The following is an 18,861-nucleotide window of genomic DNA, read 5'->3' as shown; positions in this document are numbered from 1 at the left end:
AAAAAAAATATTTTCAGATATATTCTTTGACTGAATTTTCAGTATTGAAAAATAGTTAGAATTTGCAAAAAGCGTTTACCAAATTTGACTAAGTTTTGTTTTCAAATGAAAGAATTAAACTTTTTTGTCTATAGCTTCATAAGGGGTTGGGTTTGTGCTGGAGTCGGATTTGGGCAACTTCCGGAACAAGATTTTGTCTGACTAAGTTGCCGGAAAAGTTTACGATCTACTCAACGATGGTGGGGCTGATAAAAGCGAAGAATGACAACTTTGGCGGAGAGTTTGTGAACCATATGGTAAAGGCATTCACTTTACGGTAAAGTGTTCGTCGTGCAGCTGCACCAGTAGTACTAAGTTGTGTGGACATCATTTGGCTTACTTGCCCCTGGATTTTACCCACATTTGAGCTGCCAAAGAAAGCCAATCCGAAGTTTACCAATTTTAATTGACAGAATCTAAACCAACAAAAAGAGAAAACAAACTGAGGAGCTCAAGAACAAAAAGGCTCGAAAATGTCGGTTCCTTTTGATGCGCTACAATTCCTTTGAGTTTCGTTGACGATTCAATTTTAAGCGTAACATGTTTGTGATAATTGTTACTTTATTTCAATTGAATGAGCGAATCATTTTTCAACAGTTGATAATTTTGGATTTACGGCATATTTGCGAGAGCAGGTAACGAGCGTAGCGAGAGAAGAGAAACGAAAGAGCGCGCCAGGCAGAGTATTATTACTCTGCTTTGCACGCTCTCTCGTTTCTCTTCTCTCACTATGCTCGTTACCTGCACTCGTTGCAGGCTGGCGCAGGCAAAAACAGTCTGAAGTGAAACGTTTGTGCGGCTGGTTGTTGTCTACATTTTGTGCGCAGGTATAATTTTCAAACAAATCATTTAATTTGCCAGATACTTTGTTTAAATTTTTCTTGTTGATCATTTCAGCGCCGTGGAGAACTTGAAACAACGGAACAGCTGGTGCTGGAGGATTCGGCGGCAGCCGACCGACAAAACAAAATCGGAGCGAACGCACGATTGGCATTAACCCGGTCACGGAAATTTCTAGCAGAGCTGGTTTCGCTAGAATCCTGCTAGAATGATTCTTACAGACCTATCAGAATTCTGTAAGAATTTTGCCAGAATTTTCTAGCAAAGCGAAATCTGTCGAAATTACGTCATTTTCGCCAAACCGTATTGTGACCGCCATCTTGTAACAAAAAAAAAACTTGTGAGCAAAAGCAGCATCTTTTATTTCATTCGAAAAATGTCCATTCATGCTGTTTTGATGATTTCCTGGCCATCCGCATTTTGGTAAGATTGTTATAAATTGATTGTGTCCTCGAAGTAACTAAAATTTCATAATTTTAACTCCCCAGGCACAATTCCGATTGGAAACTCCCGGAAGACACGGCGGAACTTCACCCCAAGAAACATAGACTCCGGTTGCCGCCTGACGGCCAAAATCTCAGTTGAGTTCTGGTGCTTCCGTTCCCGCCGAATCCCAAGAAGATGCCGGTTAATCCACTACACGTTTAAAACTACATAGTAAAGGCCAGAATTAATCCGAAGTGAAGGAAAAAAGACAATGATAGTATTTTAGTATTTCCCAGTGTTTTTCTGCGAAATAAAAATGTTAAACATCTTGTTTTCTTTTTACTGTTATTAAACAGGAATGTGAATATTTTGTCGTTTTATAATTTGAACTAAATTCCAGGTCATAAATTTCAACCAAAATTTTTAGCAAGAACATTCTAATAAAATTCTAGCAGGATTCTAGTTGAAATTTTTGCCATTTCATTCTAGCAAAATTCTTACAGAATTCTAGCAGGATGGCCTGTCAGAATAGTTCTAGCAGCATTCTAGCAGGATTCTTACAGAACCGGTTTATTTCGCCGGCTCCTGCTATAGAACCGGTTATTGCATTTGAGCTAGAATTCTCAAAGAATTCTTGAGAAATTCTAGCAGGGTTATGGCAGCGTTCTAGTAAGAATATTTTCGCTCTGCTAGAATTCTGTAAGAATCCTGTGAGAACGCCGTGACTGGGAATCAAGGAAATCATTTGAATCATCAGATAAGTACACATATTTAAATGTTACATTCTACTCGATACTTTGTGATTTTTTTTTCTTATTTTTTCAGGTTTGGACGACTTTGGCAGTATGATCAACCGAACAGAATCGGCAATCAACTAGAATTAAAGCCAAAAAAGTTTTCATATTATTGTTGTGAACCATCCGTCAAAAAGTGAACAATTTTGTAAAAATTAGGTAGGTAAAAAATGCTAGAAAAACTATTAAAAACCATTTGAAAACTATTTCTCAAATAGTGGAACTGGGAGAAAATTACAGAATTGACCTTAAATAACCATGTGAAAACTATTTCTAAAATAGTAGTGCTCGGTAAAAATAGCAAGAAAAACCCTAAAAAACAATTTACGAACCATTTGTAAAACAGTAGCAGCAAGGTAAAAAATTGTAAGAAAAACCTTAAAATACCATTTAAAAACCGTTTCTGAAACAGTAAAAACCGGAGGAAAAAGGTCGCTTCCACGCGAAAATTAACTTTATTTTTACCATTACACAAATGGTAATCTGACGAAACGTTGTATGGAGATTTTTAAGGTTACCGTTGCTAACCACCCTCAATTCAGATGGTCGAACTTTATGATAAATGGTAGGGTACCATTTCCGATATGGTATTTTAAAGGTTTTCCTACCATTTTTGAAATGGTGGTTACGATCTCTGAAATGGTGAGGAAACCATTTAACACAAAGTTTTTTTAAGGTTCTCGTTTATGCGGGTTCCCGGATAAAAAATTACCATTTGATTACCATATTGGATCATACAATGACACTTTGAGAAATGGTAACTATTTGTGAAATCGTTTTTTCAATTTCCCAAAATTAAAATTTAACTATATTAAACTATTTGTGAACTGTTTGATTTAAGGTTACTTTTTGCCAAATAGTACTTAAACCATTTATTTACCATACAACAAACAGTTTTTTGACGAAAATAGTACTGAGTTTTTTAAGGTTACCATTGCTAACCACCCTTATGCCAGATGGTTAAACCATTTGTGAGATAGTAAAAATTCATGCCAACCATATAAATACCATTTTTAAAATAGTAGTCAAACATTTTTGGAAATGGTAGTAACAATATAGTTTAAAGTTCAATTACCATATGAAAAAAAGTTTTTATATGGTACTTTTTTATGCGGGAATTGTGTAAACAAAATATTTGAAAAATGGTTCAAACTGTAGTAAGTCATCGACAACTATTCTAAAGGAAATCATGTACGAAATACCAAACCAATTAATTAAGTTTGAGGCTAATTCCAGTGACTGTTAAAATGCAGGGATCAAGTCTCCCTAATTGCACTTTTTTAAACAATTGGTTGTAAAAATAGAATGACAATAAATTTTACCTCAAATGCGTGAGGGTTTTGTAGTTGATAAGTTTATCAAACAATTTATGTATAAAACTTTTTTTTTGTATAAATTTGAACTGTTTCTAGATATATCAAAACAAAGAAAAAAGATCTCTTGAAATTTTTTGCAGCACTTTTTAGACAAAAATGTGTAACTCAAACCGAACATTTTTTTTTCCACAATGAGTTTGAGTAAATTTCGACAGCTTTCTAGAACAGAGCTAATTTGTTTACCTGCATGCTGACGAGATACAGGCTAGGGGTCAAGTTTCCCCGAGGATTAAGTCTCCCCACTCTCCCCCACATTTGGAATTTGAATTGAATGCATTAAACATCTTAAGTAACACAGTGCAGGAAGAATAAGTTCATTTCATTTAGTAGTTTTCGAGAAATTTCAATTTGAGGTGAAAAATTAGTGGTGCTCTGGTGCAACCATGCCCGGGCAGAAAGTCGCATCTTAGGATGAACACAAAAATATCATGGACTGTTTTTGTAAACATGGCATGATTTTTGTTTGTTCCAAAAACTAAAAAATTGGCCGCAGAAATCCATGATATTTTTTATGTTTCTACACGGAAAGGAGTTCCATCGTGAATTTAACAATCGCAATTAGCTGGCTCGTTTTTGGCTAAAACACAACTTTTTTAGTTGTACCAGCTAATTATTTAGTAAAAATTCAGGACCCATTGTTGTTGAAATTTAGGAACACCGATTGCTATTCTGCTGACAGCAACTGACTGCCTGCATTCCACTGACAGTAAAATTTTTGCTAAAAGAGCTCCTATTTTAGCTAAATTTTATCTAAATTTTAAGGACAAATTAGGTAGAAATGACAGCTCACGGATTCGCTTGTCAGTTCATGTTTGCCTTGAATCCTGAGTGGTTGTATGTTTTATAAATTAACGCAAAAAGAATAAAACAGTGAGGTGCTGTGACGCGAAGTGAAATTAAGTGATTCTGTAAAGTGTTTTGCAGTGATTGTTGTCATTTACGACTGTAATGTAAGTAAATTTAACAGCCACCAAAGTTGCAACTGTCGGGAACGAATCGACGCACGACGCTTCGAAAAGATCGCACGGAACATCCATGGTCCATTCGGGCCAACCAGCTTTCCTCTATCGGCGCCCTTAGCAACACCTCAACGGTGATCGTAGTCCAGAGACGACCGCGGAACGCCGAGTGGCGTTACCGGTTGGACGTGTTTACCGAAACCCGTCGCATCTTTTTCGACCGGCAGAGCTTAAAGTTCCAGCATTTCTACGGTGTCCAGTTCTAGGTCGTGATAATGTTCTCTTTCGCTCCATTTAAATACATGGAAGGCTGTAAGAAAGTACTGTTGAAAAGGGTTAAAAGTTTTTTAAAATTCTAATCATAATTTTGATAATTTCAGAAAAAACAATGGGTTTGTTTGGCAACTGGCAAAAACAGGTGGAATCGGGCTAACAATCTGGTGACATTGTATGGCGAGTTTTACTACTCCGAGGGCACTTTACGATGTTGAGCTAGGATCGGCCACCCGGGCGACAAAAAATCAACGAGTAAGTCTGGTTTTTTTTTAAATTATCACTATGGTTCTTCCTTAACAAGTTCCCAGAATCTCATTTCATAAAAAAAAACTCGAGAAATGATTCCTTACCCCAACAAACATCAATCACACAATGATTATTTACAAACTACCTTACCTGATTTAATCCCAGTACAAGGTCATCTTCTGCAAAAGTGTCATGAATTATAATTCCCTGTCAAATAAAAGCAATATTTATATTAATTTGAGAAAACCGAGTACACGAAAAGTTTACCTTTCCCGAGTGTTCTGCTTAAACTACCAGTAAATGCAGCAACGTTTGCAAATTACCAGCGTGATTTTGAAACTAAAAACTAAAAACTAAAAACTAAAAACTAAAAACTAAAAACTAAAAACTAAAAACTAAAAACTAAAAACTAAAAACTAAAAACTAAAAACTAAAAACTAAAAACTAAAAACTAAAAACTAAAAACTAAAAACTAAAAACTAAAAACTAAAAACTAAAAACTAAAAACTAAAAACTAAAAACTAAAAACTAAAAACTAAAAAACTAAAAACTAAAAACTAAAAACTAAAAACTAAAAACTAAAAACTAAAAACTAAAAACTAAAAACTAAAAACTAAAAACTAAAAACTAAAAACTAAAAACTAAAAACTAAAAACTAAAAACTAAAAACTAAAAACTAAAAACTAAAAACTAAAAACTAAAAACTAAAAACTAAAAACTAAAAAACTAAAAACTAAAAACTAAAAACTAAAAACTAAAAACTAAAAACTAAAAACTAAAAACTAAAAACTAAAAACTAAAAACTAAAAACTAAAAACTAAAAACTAAAAACTCAAAACTAAAAACTAAAAACTAAAAACTAAAAACTAAAACTAAAAACTAAAAACTAAAAACTAAAAACTAAAAACTAAAAACTAAAAATTAAAAATTAAAAACTAAAAACTAAAAACTAAAAACTAAAAACTAAAAACTAAAAACTAAAAACTAAAAACTAAAAACTAAAAACTAAAAACTAAAAACTAAAAACTAAAAACTAAAAACTAAAAACTAAAAACTAAAAACTAAAAACTAAAAACTAAAAACTAAAAACTAAAAACTAAAAACTAAAAACTAAAAACTAAAAACTAAAAACTAAAAACTAAAAACTAAAAACTAAAAACTAAAAACTAAAAACTAAAAACTAAAAACTAAAAACTAAAAACTAAAAACTAAAAACTAAAAACTAAAAACTAAAAACTAAAAACTAAAAACTAAAAACTAAAAACTTAAAATTAAAAACTATAGACTACAAACTGAATACTTATATTATGTTTTTCTATTTCAGACAATTGCAGAATTGGAATCGGCGTTGGATAAATATCGAAACATTTTAAGAGAACACAAATTAACTTTACAGCCACATGTGATCTTAATAAACAGCGCTAATAGGCAATATCTGATCTATTTAGATCAAGGTAGATATTTTTCAGTAAACGGATTATTGGAAGCTATCGACGGAGTAATTAAACTATCGATGGTCCTTAATTCAGCTTATACTCCGGATGCTAAACCAACATGGACCTTTTTCCAAAAATATTGTTATAATATAAACACTTCGAGCGACCACAATTACACCTGCCTCAACACATTGTTGGCTTACGTTAAGTAAGAATTTAAACTATCACTTATTGTTTAAATGTTCTTAAACATATTTTTTTTTCAGAGAGCAATGAGGTTAAAGCTGGTCCTCCTGATGGTGGTGGTGGGAATAAGGAAGAAAAACTATAGAAAGTTTTATTGTAGATTAAAAACTGAATTAAATATCGTTATTGAAAAAAAAAAGCTTAAAGAGACTACTTATTTTGAAGATGCAAATATCTGAAACATAAAACAACATAAATTAATAGCTAATATTATTGTAACAAGGATAAAGCTTTTTTAAGTACCGTAAACTGGGGTCAATCGGGACACATGGGGCGAATTGGGACAGCATTTTTAACCATGTTGGAGCACAATATTTTGATTTTTCTGGTTGGTTTCGGTTAGAACAGACTCAGGCCAACAAAATGTGTACATCCATTTCCAAATTTAAAAGCTTTAAGTGCTCTAAAAACTGCTGTCCCTATTCAGACTGTAGTCCCGATTCACCCCAGATTACGGTACAATGGTTTTTTGTACGCCAAAATAGGGTTTATGTGGATTTTTGAATAAATTTTGAAAGAAATACTTCGCAGCATTGCTTCACAAAAAACTTTTTGTGAGGGTACCATATGTAAAATGTTTTCTTGTAATTTTTTTTAGCAATGAAAAAATAAAGAAATCAAAATTGAATTACCATTAAATTGACATGGAGCTTTAGGACTCTATTAATAAAAAATATGCATCACAATGGAGCACTTCCACTCAATTATTCCTAATGGGAGAACTTTCATATTTGTACCACTTGAATCCGGTGCTCCATTCGACACCTAACTGCTCGATTTTTACAAAATGAATAGTTAAATCTGATCGTGTACACGGTCAATTCACAGATTTTTTTTTGTGAAAACAAAACATAAACAAACAACCAAAACCAGTCAGCTGCAAGCTCGATCCAAGTAAACCGCGCGCAAATTTGCCAAGTTTTGAAGTTCTCGCCACAAAACACTACCCGTGAAGGTCGCTTGCATTGTTTTTATTCGCCGTAATCAGCTCAATTATGCGCTGGCCGGTCTTGCTGGTGTTCTCCAGAATGTCGACGTACTCCTGGTACGGCGTCTTGGCCAACGGCAGGTCCTTCCACAGATTGGGCGTCAGAAAAGCGTACGTCTTGACGATGGCCGTGTAGGTAGCCTTGGCAAAGTTACCCAGCGTGGTCGTCGAACCGCGCGTCAGCGTGTAGCAATCCTTGATACCGCGGCCATCTGGAGCAGCTTCTTCGGGACCGGAGCTAACACAATGCCGGTACCACGGCGAGCCGGGATGAGGCGCACCAGGAGCGGACCGCACTTGCCGAAGATCTTGCAGGGCACGGTGTGGGGCTTGCCGATCTTGTTACTCCAATAACCACGGCGAACCGGCATGACCGACAGCTTGGCCAGGATGATGGCACCACAGATGGCGGTGGCCACTTCCTTGCTGCACTTGACGCCGAGACCGATGTGGCCGTTGGAGTCACCGATGGCGATGAACGCCTTGAAGGGGGTACGCTGACCGGCACGGGTCTACTTCTGGACGGGCATGATCTTCAGCACTTCGTCCTTGAGCGAGCGGCTCATGGAAAAATCGATGATCTCGAACTCTTTGATCGTGAGCGAGTACATCAGGTACATATCCTCCATGGGTGCGGATCTTGCCATCACCGGCACCGTCGCGAGAACCAAATCCTCCTCTGAATCCACCACGGGCTGGAGCTGCGTCCGCCAAATCCGCCCAAATCTTTAACGAACCTGGTTCCTGCTCCTCTTCGCAGTACGTCGGATCACCAGAGTTTAGCTGAGCGCGTGAGAAAAGGATGAAAATTTGGACCGCAAAAATTGGAGGTAAATTGCAATTGAACCGTGTAATAGTACTTAGGCCAAAGCACTTATTTAGTCTTAAAACTCAGAAACGCATTTTTTTTGGAAAATTATTTTTAAAAAACTAGTGTGAATAATCGCTAAATTAGCTTAACTAACAAAAAAACCTAGCAAGAACAACGAAAAAACAAGCTAAACCAGCCAAAAGGCTGGGTAAATACGAGCAGCTTTTTGGGCAAAAATGATTTTTTTTTAAATCTTGCTAAAAAAACTAGTAAGACTAACCAAAATACCTGCAAAAACAGCAAAAAAGCTAGCTATTCCAGCCAAGAGGCTGGGTAAAAGGTTTCCGCTGTGGTGGCATTAATGGAAAATTTTGAAAATTATTCCAAAAAAAATGGTTGAAACAGTAAAAAAAAATTGCTGGACTAACTAGAAAACGCGCAAGAATACCATAAAATCTAGCTAAAATAGCTAACAGACCTTCTCAAAACATACAGCTTTTGAGACTGACAGCATTTTTCCAGCTTGCAAATTAGTAAAATTTACTAAAAATTTAGCTAGATTTATCATTTTTAGAACCTGGATCCAGCTGTCAAATCCAGGAATTTTTTTTAGGATTTCCAGCTTAAAAAAATCGTGGTTGAAAAAACAACCAATTTTTTTAGGGTTTTTAACCGAAAATTAGTAAGATTCACGATAAACCTTCTTTCCGTGAGACAGTGTATCATCAAATGTTTTATTTTCATTTCTATTTGATATTTTTGGACTTAGCAGAATTTCGAAAATTAATTTATTTGGGACTTTGAAAAAATTTCGACCCGTCTATCATGAGATGATATTTTGATGTTTAATCAAGTTTTCGCTGGACTAAGAAAAATTTCGAAAGCCAAATTATTTTGGGACTTAGAAAAAAATCGACCTCTCCATCATGAGATGATATTTTCTAGTTTTATCTTGTTTTCGCTGGACTTAGCAAAATTTCGAATGCCCAATTATTTTGGGACTTAGGGCTTATTTTTTAAGTAAAAGTGCATCGCGCTATCTGAACTGAGTACACCCTTACCAAAAAACATGATTTTCTGAGTTCAATATCCCACTTTTCATACGATTAACCATTTTTATGGTTGTAGTACCTGAACTCAAAAAATCGTATGAAAAGTGGGATATTGAACTCAGAAAATCATGATTTTTGGTAAGGGTGTAAGCCCAATGCACTGTTTACAAAAAAAAAGTCAGAAGAAATTTTTTTTTATGTCAAAAACTGTCATCTGAAAACATAAAAGAACTATGAAAACAAGTGATATATTGGTGTTTTTTTTCTGAACATATATAAATGTACTAGAGTCTAACTTATTTACATAAAATTGAGTGTTTTGTTTGATTTGGGGTTAACATTTATAAGCATGGGTACCATAAACCAGATGACTTTGATTGAAGATGATTTTGCAAAACGAAAGTAAGACTGAATACGAATGAAACAAGCGTTAATCATACAGCTGGTGTAATCGTCTTTTTGAAATGCTGAATTGCATATTTTAGATTCCTTTTTATTTTTGCCAATAAATAATTCTAGATTACTTTTTCAAAACCACCAATGCGCCATGGGTTTCCTATTTACATAGGACCTTTTTAAAAAGTAAGCGAGAATTACAATTTGCAAGAAGTTTTTCTCAAAAGTAGTTTTAAGGGTAATATCTCAAAAATTAACACCATGAATGTTTTCAATTAAGACCCATTATCTTTAAAAAAAAAACGGGAATTGACATGTACTGAATATCCAATTGATAAAAAGTGATATGTTCACATAACAATATTTTTTAACATACCTTGTAAATGATCTCTAAATCCATCCAATCAATTTCCTATGATGAATATTATGATATGATGATGGTTGTCCAGAAATTGCTGTCCTGTGAAAGAGAAGAGAACACAAAGTATCAATTCTAAAATGAAAATGTAAATCATTTTTGTAAAGATACTCCACCTTTACAATGATTATTAAATGTAACTTCTACAAAATGAAAGTAAACAATACTTATCTGAATAAAACCGAGAATTCCGTTGTCGAAATGACCGGATTTGCCCAATGCAAATGATGGCTACCGGAACGATGGAGGCCCCAAAATCTTCCGGTGGAAGATGGTGCTGCTAAATAGGTAGGACCCGCCCCGCTGGAGACAGTTACAAAACGCAGCTGCTTATTAGATTGCACCGTTTTGCCTCCTCCTCCTTCAGAGGCTGAAAAAAAATATTTGAACCGGGCTTTTGACGGAGGGGACAAGCTGCAGCAGAACAAAAACTTTGGGGGCTGAAATAAATAAATAATACCTTGCGACTGCAAAGCTCCTCTTCCGCGAGATGCATCTGTCAAGAGGCAAAATTAGCACCGTCTGCCACAGAAAGAATCTGGAGATTGTAGAACTTGAAGCTGAAGCTGAATGATGGTGACCACACCGGCAACGGGGATTCCTCTTCTGACTTCTTCTGTGACAGGTGAAAAAGTCGACTGCGAAAAAACCTCCTCCAAATTCTTTTGCAAACCACATCCCCCACATAAACAAGCTAAAACACAAGCAATTACCGACATAAAACACATAAACAAAAACAGCACAGCCTGTCGGGTTCACTCCGCACCGAATTGAAGCCTCAGTTTCCATCGGTGGCCCACTCTGGTGGTGGTGAATCTACTTAGTTTTCCTTCTTCTAATGCACCAAAATGGTGACGCAAAAACACACAAGATTCTTGCTACAATTCGTTCTTTTACGCGGTAAAACGACAACCCCTACTTTCCCCTCACTCACTACACGTAAACAAACACAAATACATACGACTATTGTAAAAAAACATTGCGTATAAATTGAATTAATTATCAAAATTCATTTTTAAATTAAATCGATTTATGTATTGAGTTTTTCCCATTAATATTCATATTAATGCCACAAAACTCAGTTACAATGTGTATTTTTTAAGAGATAACAGTCTCATCTATTTTTTAAAGTTTCTGTTAATAACTTTCAATAAATCTGTTATTAAATGATGTACTGAAAGTCAACAATATTTTTTAATGTCAAAAATATTTAAAGAGGTTCATTAAATATTTAAATAATATTTCACTGAATTTGAAATTGCAAGTTGCATCTAGCATCTATCTATCTATAGATCATCAGTTTTTCAACGTAATATACAAATTTTTTTGTTAGCAAAACTTACATTGACTTAAACTTAATCGACTTCCAAAAAATCAATTTATAAACATAATAACGATTCATGCCCAAATTCATTAAAACACCGAGATAATAAAATCAGGGGTGCCCAAAGTATGGCCCGCGGGCCAAACTTGGCCGGCGATGTGATATTTTGTGGCCCGCGGACCCATTTTTAATGATCATGTAAAATGGCCCGTTGACCACTTGTAAAGTGATTTTATACTTTTTCAAAATTATGGTTTATTTTAATTTTTTATATGATAATCTTTTTTATTTTTTTTGATAATAAAAAGAAACTTATGGTTTAACGGAGCGGCCGTGGCTGACTGGTTACGGTGTTCGCTTTGTAAGCGAATGGTTCTGGGTTCGATTCCCATCTGCTCCCAACGAGAAAGTTAAGAACATATAAATTTGAAATGATGAATATGAACGAAAAATCAAAGTCGCTCGAGGCGGGGTTCGATCCTCCGTCCTTTGAATTGGTAAGCAAAAATGCTAACCACTAGGCCACGACGACTTGGTGAGCGTAGACTGGAATTAGGAATACTATTACAGAGAGCGAGTTGTGGCGCTATAACCACGGCAAATAGAGTCCAGGGCATTCGTGGAAATACAATGTCCCATCCCAGAGGGTCCCGGAGTACCAAACCTTGATAAACCAACGAATACAACCAAAATCTCGGAGCGTATGGTGGTGTGTCCCCACGCTTCTTCCTCCCCTGTCGATTCAGAATTGTGTTGTTGTTCGAACACTCAGTGCTCAAACTCAACCCAATTACGAGTCATCTCTGCGATACGGCTTTACGCAGTAGGCCTGGCCGGTTTAACGCTTGTGATGTTTCAATGCATTCTAATGCAATGGTGCACTGTAAATGTTAATAAATGACAAGAAGAGTGCTAGAAGTCATCTAACCTAAGGCACTCTCCAGGATCCCTTCGAAAGATTGGCTGCGATAGGGTCTGATTAGATTAGATTAGATAAAAAGAAACTTATGGTTTATCAATATTTTGATCCCCACTTTAGGATACAAATAATTTGTTCAAAATATTTAATAATTAAAACAATTTCACACGTTTCAATATGAGTGAAACTAGTAAATATCGTCAAAACTTTCATCAAACATTTTTAGAAATATCAAAAAAACGTTCAAGGATCGAAGTAGGTCGCGTAACAGGAAGGTCGAAAAAAGTTTTGCTCGCGTCAATTTTGCTGAAAAAAAGATTATTCAGTAAAAATCTAAAAAAGATTTTGTAATTCAAAGTTGTCGGTTCCGTTTCGTGGTCCCTCGCGTACAGTTAATTCTCCTAGGAAGAGGAGGAGTGCCCCTGCAAATGAATTAGTGTTTGAAACAGAAAGGAAATTTTTCGAAGAAAAATTCAACTGTTTTTTAAGAGTGTAGAAGAAAAAAAAATTCCGAGTGTTTATGGAGCGCCAGTTGAAACAAAAAGAACCTTGGAAGTTTTTAAAGAGTGCCTTTCATGGGATCGTGACCTTTGGAAGTTTGAAAGAAGATGGATATCGGTACTGTTAAGAGTCCGATGGCGATGTTGTGGGAAACCCTGGCGCAGTCGAAGCTGTTGGACGGATCGACTGGAACGGGATAAGGTTGCGGATGTACAGCAGAATCCCGGTGAGGAAGTTCCATTTTTCTTATCACTTTTGTTCCATTTTTCTTGACACTTTTGTTTTTTGTGTCAAAGTTCTTATTTAAATGGCCTTCTTATTTTTATTATTTTTTTTTTCGAATCCACACTGGTTTTGATTGGTTTCGCTCAATTAAAATTTTCAGTGTTTTACAAAAAATTTCACATGATATATTTTAAAATATAAAATTATTGATTTGTTACAGGTACTCTGTTTAAGTTGTGGTGGATATTGGAAAATAATTCTGTTTTTTTCTGGTTTTATGATTTGAATGTAATAAAGCTATTGAAATTTTTGCGACATTCATTAATTTATTAACGTCTGTTGGATCAATTTTGAATTTCCAATTTGTTTACATATTTAAAAATAGAAGTGTGGGTGATAAGGTGGTAGATACAATCATTTCAAATTAATGAAGTAGTGTGCTGAATATTTTTCTATATTGATGTTTTTTAAGAGGTTACTGAACTCGATTTGCTCTCCATCGGCTCCACAATTTCATTTGAAATTTTAAAAGTAGTTTAAGTATTGAAAAAATAAATGTTTTAAAAGTGCTTGAAGTATTTAAGTATTGAAAGTTTTAAAAGTATTTAAAGTACCTAAAATATTTAAAGTATTGAATTAAAATATTCAAAGTATTAAAGTATTAAAAGCATTCAAAGTATTTAAAGTATTCAATGTATTCACAGTATTCAAAAAATACAAATTATTTTGAGTATTCGAAGTTTTGAAAGTATTTATAGTATTTAAGGTATTTAAAGTCTTTAAGGATTTAAAATATTTGAAATATTTAAAGTGTTTAAAGTATTTGAAGTATTAAAAATGTTTAAAGTATTTTAGGTATTAAAAGTATTTAATATTTATAGTATTTAAAGTATTTAAAATATTTAAATATTTTAAAGTATTTAATGCACTTAAAGTATTTCAAGTTTTTAAAGTATTTAAAGTATTTAAAGTATTTAAAGGATTTAAAGTATTTAAAGTATTTAAAGTATTTAACTTGTGAGGAATATTGAGCATAGTTTGCCATTCATCTGCATTGAATATTTCTAATTCCTGATTTTCTGTTCTTCTTTTGCTCTCCCTATCATTTGTCTCTTTTTTGTCATTGTGAGGGGATCATCGATCCATCCGCATTGACATTCTATCTTTTTATTTTTCTGCCTTTCTTTATATTTTCCACTGTCTTTTTCACACTTACTACCAGTCTTTGTGAGGGGATACTGAGCTCGATTTGCTCTCCATCCGCATAGACCTTTTCTCATCTATGATTTTCCTTTTCATCAGTAGTTAGAATCAAAGCCGGGGATCGGGGAGAGAGCATCAGGGCAGTGGACGGTATGCTGTAATGGCGGAGATTGGATGTAGATAATGGAAGACCAGAACTACGTCACAAGGGGGAAATAGTTTATTAATTATACAATTCTAAATGATTGTCTAATTACTACATCTTTTGACCCCTGTCAGTCTCCAGCTGTCTGCCGCGCCCTTTTAGGCCCCCAACAGGGTGCGAGCCCTGTTTTTCAGCTTTGTCAGACTTTTTTCGGAGTTATTGGAGGTTACTGTCGGAAGGAGATTCTCTTCCCCTGAGGACACTGTGAGTGATTTTGCTTGTTCGCGTCCAACCACCCCCTTTTGGCCCTTCATACGGCAGTAATTTGAAGATGCTCCCTTTGAGTCTGAGCCACTGTAATTCTAGGCAACCGCTACATAGGTCATCCTTGTGGCCCTGTTGGTTATCACATCAAATCAAATCAAATCAAATCAATATCAAAAAAACGTTCAAGTTTGACTTAGATAGAATTCTGTAATAGTTGCAAAAATAAAAGTTTTCTTTATTAATTTGCAAGTCACCCTCAAACTTACATTGCACTTCCTTAGGGATTCGAGCTCATTACAGTTAGATAACGAATCTGATTGACTATCAACTGATTCAGGCAGACAAAATGTGGAAATCGGAGGATCAAGTTTGCAGCAAATATTTTACAAAGCTTTCGTCGATCACCATTATTAAAAAACCAGGAGCATAAATATATTTTCAAAAAACTTAAAAAAAAATAAATTTAAGTGCATTTAGCTGAAATTATTTAAATATGCATTCCTTTGCATTTAAAATCATTTGAGCATGTTTGGGTTTATTAAAAATAATTTGAATTTTAGGGAATTTTCGATTAAATAAATAAATGTTGATTCGCTTTTTTTTTTGAAAAAAATGATTGCAGGTTAACTATACGGAAGCTTAAAACATTTTCTAAAAGTTGTTTTTCATTGAAATGTTCAAATTCTGGATCTCAACGATTGTTCATTAGCCACACTTAACTTATAGAAGAATTGTTCAACATGTAATGTCACCACAATTTTCGAAATATAAAAACAAAACTTAATTTATTTTTTTTGAAAACACAAGTACATTCAGCTAAGAACTTTTTTTTTCAAATACCAGAAACAACAATACCGATAGTAACTCGTTCTTTTGTGGTTTCTATTATTTTGAAAAGACATTTTTTTAAATATTTAACAGAAATGTTAAAAGATTACGTAATAACGTAATTTATTTTTTTTAACAACCTTTTTTTTTGTAAATTTGGCCCGCCAGCTCATTTGAGCTTCAAATTTGGCCCGGCCTTCAAAAACTTTGAGCACCCCTGTAATAAAACTAAATAAAATATTGAAGAAAGGGTATGTTCTTTCTTCAGTTGAATTATTCGCTCAAAACCAAAATCTTTCTTTGAATTTAACAGTTTCTAAAGGTACTCCTCATCTCAGCTAAGGACAACTACTATACCAATATAATACTGCAACAACGTGAAATTTAAAAAAATAATCTCTTTACGAGAACGTCTTTTAAAAATATTAAAACAATAATTCGCAATAAATATTCTAGTGACTTCCCAGAAGAAGATTTTCGAAGCCATCTGTGATCAATAATCTTGGTGTTTCAATTCAATTAATATAAAATTTATGACTACACTGATTTGGTTTGAAAAAAAAAATATTCGCAAAATTAACAAAATGAAGTTCGAACAGTGATAGGTTCACTTTAAAATAATATTTTTGTACATACCCGGTTAATCCTCTTCAAATCCATCCAACCAAAGCACGATTGCATCGCAGCTTATTTGTCAAATTAAACAAAACGCCAGATGCTGAATGTCCCTAAAAATGCCCAGGTTGTGGTCCTGTTGATGAAAACAAATCACAAAGTATCAATGCTCATACGGAATTTCCAGGGTTTTTTTTTATCAAATAATCCAACATGGTTATATAAAAAAAATAGAAAAGGAAAGCAAATAATACTTATCTGAGTCAAAAAATCGTTGTAATACTTCTTCCTACTAAGTATATAGAACCAGCATGTACCATCGATTCAGATGGACTCCACTCTCATCCTTCACCGGGAAACTGCTCGCGAGTCGCTCAATAGATTACCTCCTCCGAAATAACCAGAGAAAGGTTCTTCCTTCTGTCACGGACACCCCTAAAGGATAGAAGCAATGTCACATTGTCACGTCACTGCCCCTGCCACACACCCACAATAATCAATTAAAAACGTAAACAAACCCCAAAGCACAGTCACATAAACAATCGCAGGCCGCAACCAGCACCAACGCGGATTTGTCAGTTTTTCTCTCGCTCACCCCCTCCGGAAACACCAAGAAAGTTTCATCCAGTTGTAATCACCCGCTCACCAAGAATACGGCAAACGTAAACAAACACACACGCACACAATCGCGCACTCGCGAAAACAATGTTCCCCCACAAATCGGGATTACAATCACGCGAAACCGAAACCAAAATAAACTTAACCAGCTGTGTTTTCCTTCACAAAGAACTCCCGTGTCCTGTCAAATTCGCCGAAATAGTTCCGGCGTTGATCCGTGTCAAGACATCACCTGCAGGAAGAGGAGAAGGAAGGAGGACAAGTGAGGGCAAGAGGATTCCTCTTCTGGGAACAGCTGCTTGGCCTGAACATTCCTTGCATCCGCCAACACTGAGCGGAACTTTTTTTTCGCCCCCAGCCACCAAAACAAAAGCAATCACTTAACCACAATATATCGCGGCTCCCGAACGCCACGGAACGAACGAACACACACTCCCTCGGCCACAGAACGTACTCACAACCCGCGACGATTCGCGGACTACAATTTATCTGCGGAAAACTACTGCGCGAAAACGTAAACAAACCAGCCCGCCACGAACGCAAAAGCTGTCTGTCTGCCGATTACCGATTCCTGTCACGACATGTCGCGCGCGTTGCGTGCGAGCAGTAAACGAAAGAAGAGAGAAAAGAGAGAATGAGCGAGCGCGTGGACTCATTTTTGCGCTTTGCGATGAAATTTTATATGCGGTAAAATACTGTTTAATGTGATTAGTTTAACTAGTGTATTTAAAGTAAATTAAAGTGAAAAAAACTCTATAAAAATTTCTATTAGCAAAACTGGCATTTTGCGGAGGAGTGAAAATTTTGCTAAGTCCAACGTAAACATGATGAAAAAAAAATGTATCATCTCATAATTTACAGGTCGGTTTTTTTTCTAAGTCCCAAAATAATTGGGCATTCGAAATTTTGCTAAGTCCAGCGAAAACAAGATAAAACTAGAAAATATCATCTCATGATGGAGAGGTCGATTTTTTTCTAAGTCCCAAAATAATTTGGCTTTCGAAATTTTTCTAAGTCCAGCGAAAACTTGATCAAACATCAAAATACCATCTCATGATAGACGGGTCGAAATTTTTTCAAAGCCTCAAATTAATAAATTTTCGAAATTCTGCTAAGTCCAAAAATATCAAATAGAAATGAAAATAAAACATTTGGTGATACACTGTCTAGAAACATAAAAAGTACCGTAAAACGGGGTGACTGTGACAGCCGGGGTTACTTTGATAGGTTCGCAATTTTTCAGCAAAATGAGGAGTACAATTAAAATACTTACGGAAAGGTTTAGAATCATACTGACTATGGTAAGAAAGTATTCAAAGTACCTGTTCTAAAAATTTTGAAAAGTTTAAAAAGTTAGGTTACTATAGTTAGGAAAATATTGATGAAAGTCATCATTTTTAACTTTAACAAAGTGTCATGATTTTCTCAATGAACATGATTTTGAATCGGAAAACGGAATGCATTTTCGGATTCCTTGGACAATTTTCCACTAGGAGAAGGTTAAGTAAGTTTGTAAATAATAAATAATATGTGTTTTTGAAACACAATTTAAAAAAATCTCCATATTTATAAGCAATTTCAGTTGTACAAATTTCATGTAAAATGTGAAAACTTGTGATTGCTTCTAATTCAGTATAAAATGCAATATAAATCGATAATTTTATAAACAAAACTAGTTTTAATAAATATCAGGCAAAATTCCGACTTTTCAACAATTTTACCTAAAATTTATATGTATTTTGTTAAAAAGCTTATAAACTTAGTTAACTAAATATAAACATTGTTTTTTTTTGATTTTACATTTAACGTACAAATAAAGTTTGAACATCTTAAATATGATTTCAACCAGAAAAACTATGACTATCAAAGTCACCCCGGAATTTAAACTAAGAATTTTTAACGTAACTATTTTT

General features: G+C 34.6%; 1 pseudogene; it reads right to left on the bottom strand.

The window, feature by feature from the left end:
• Positions 1-7,225: 7,225 nt before the first annotated feature.
• LOC120429536 (40S ribosomal protein S2-like) lies at positions 7,226-8,273 on the bottom strand (annotated as a pseudogene).
• Positions 8,274-18,861: the final 10,588 nt, after the last annotated feature.

The sequence above is a fragment of the Culex pipiens genome, chromosome 1, assembly GCF_016801865.2.
Source record: "Culex pipiens pallens isolate TS chromosome 1, TS_CPP_V2, whole genome shotgun sequence".
Taxonomy (NCBI): domain Eukaryota; kingdom Metazoa; phylum Arthropoda; class Insecta; order Diptera; family Culicidae; genus Culex; species Culex pipiens.
Note: the sequence above shows the minus strand (reverse complement) of the source record. Positions and strands in the feature narration are given on the sequence as shown.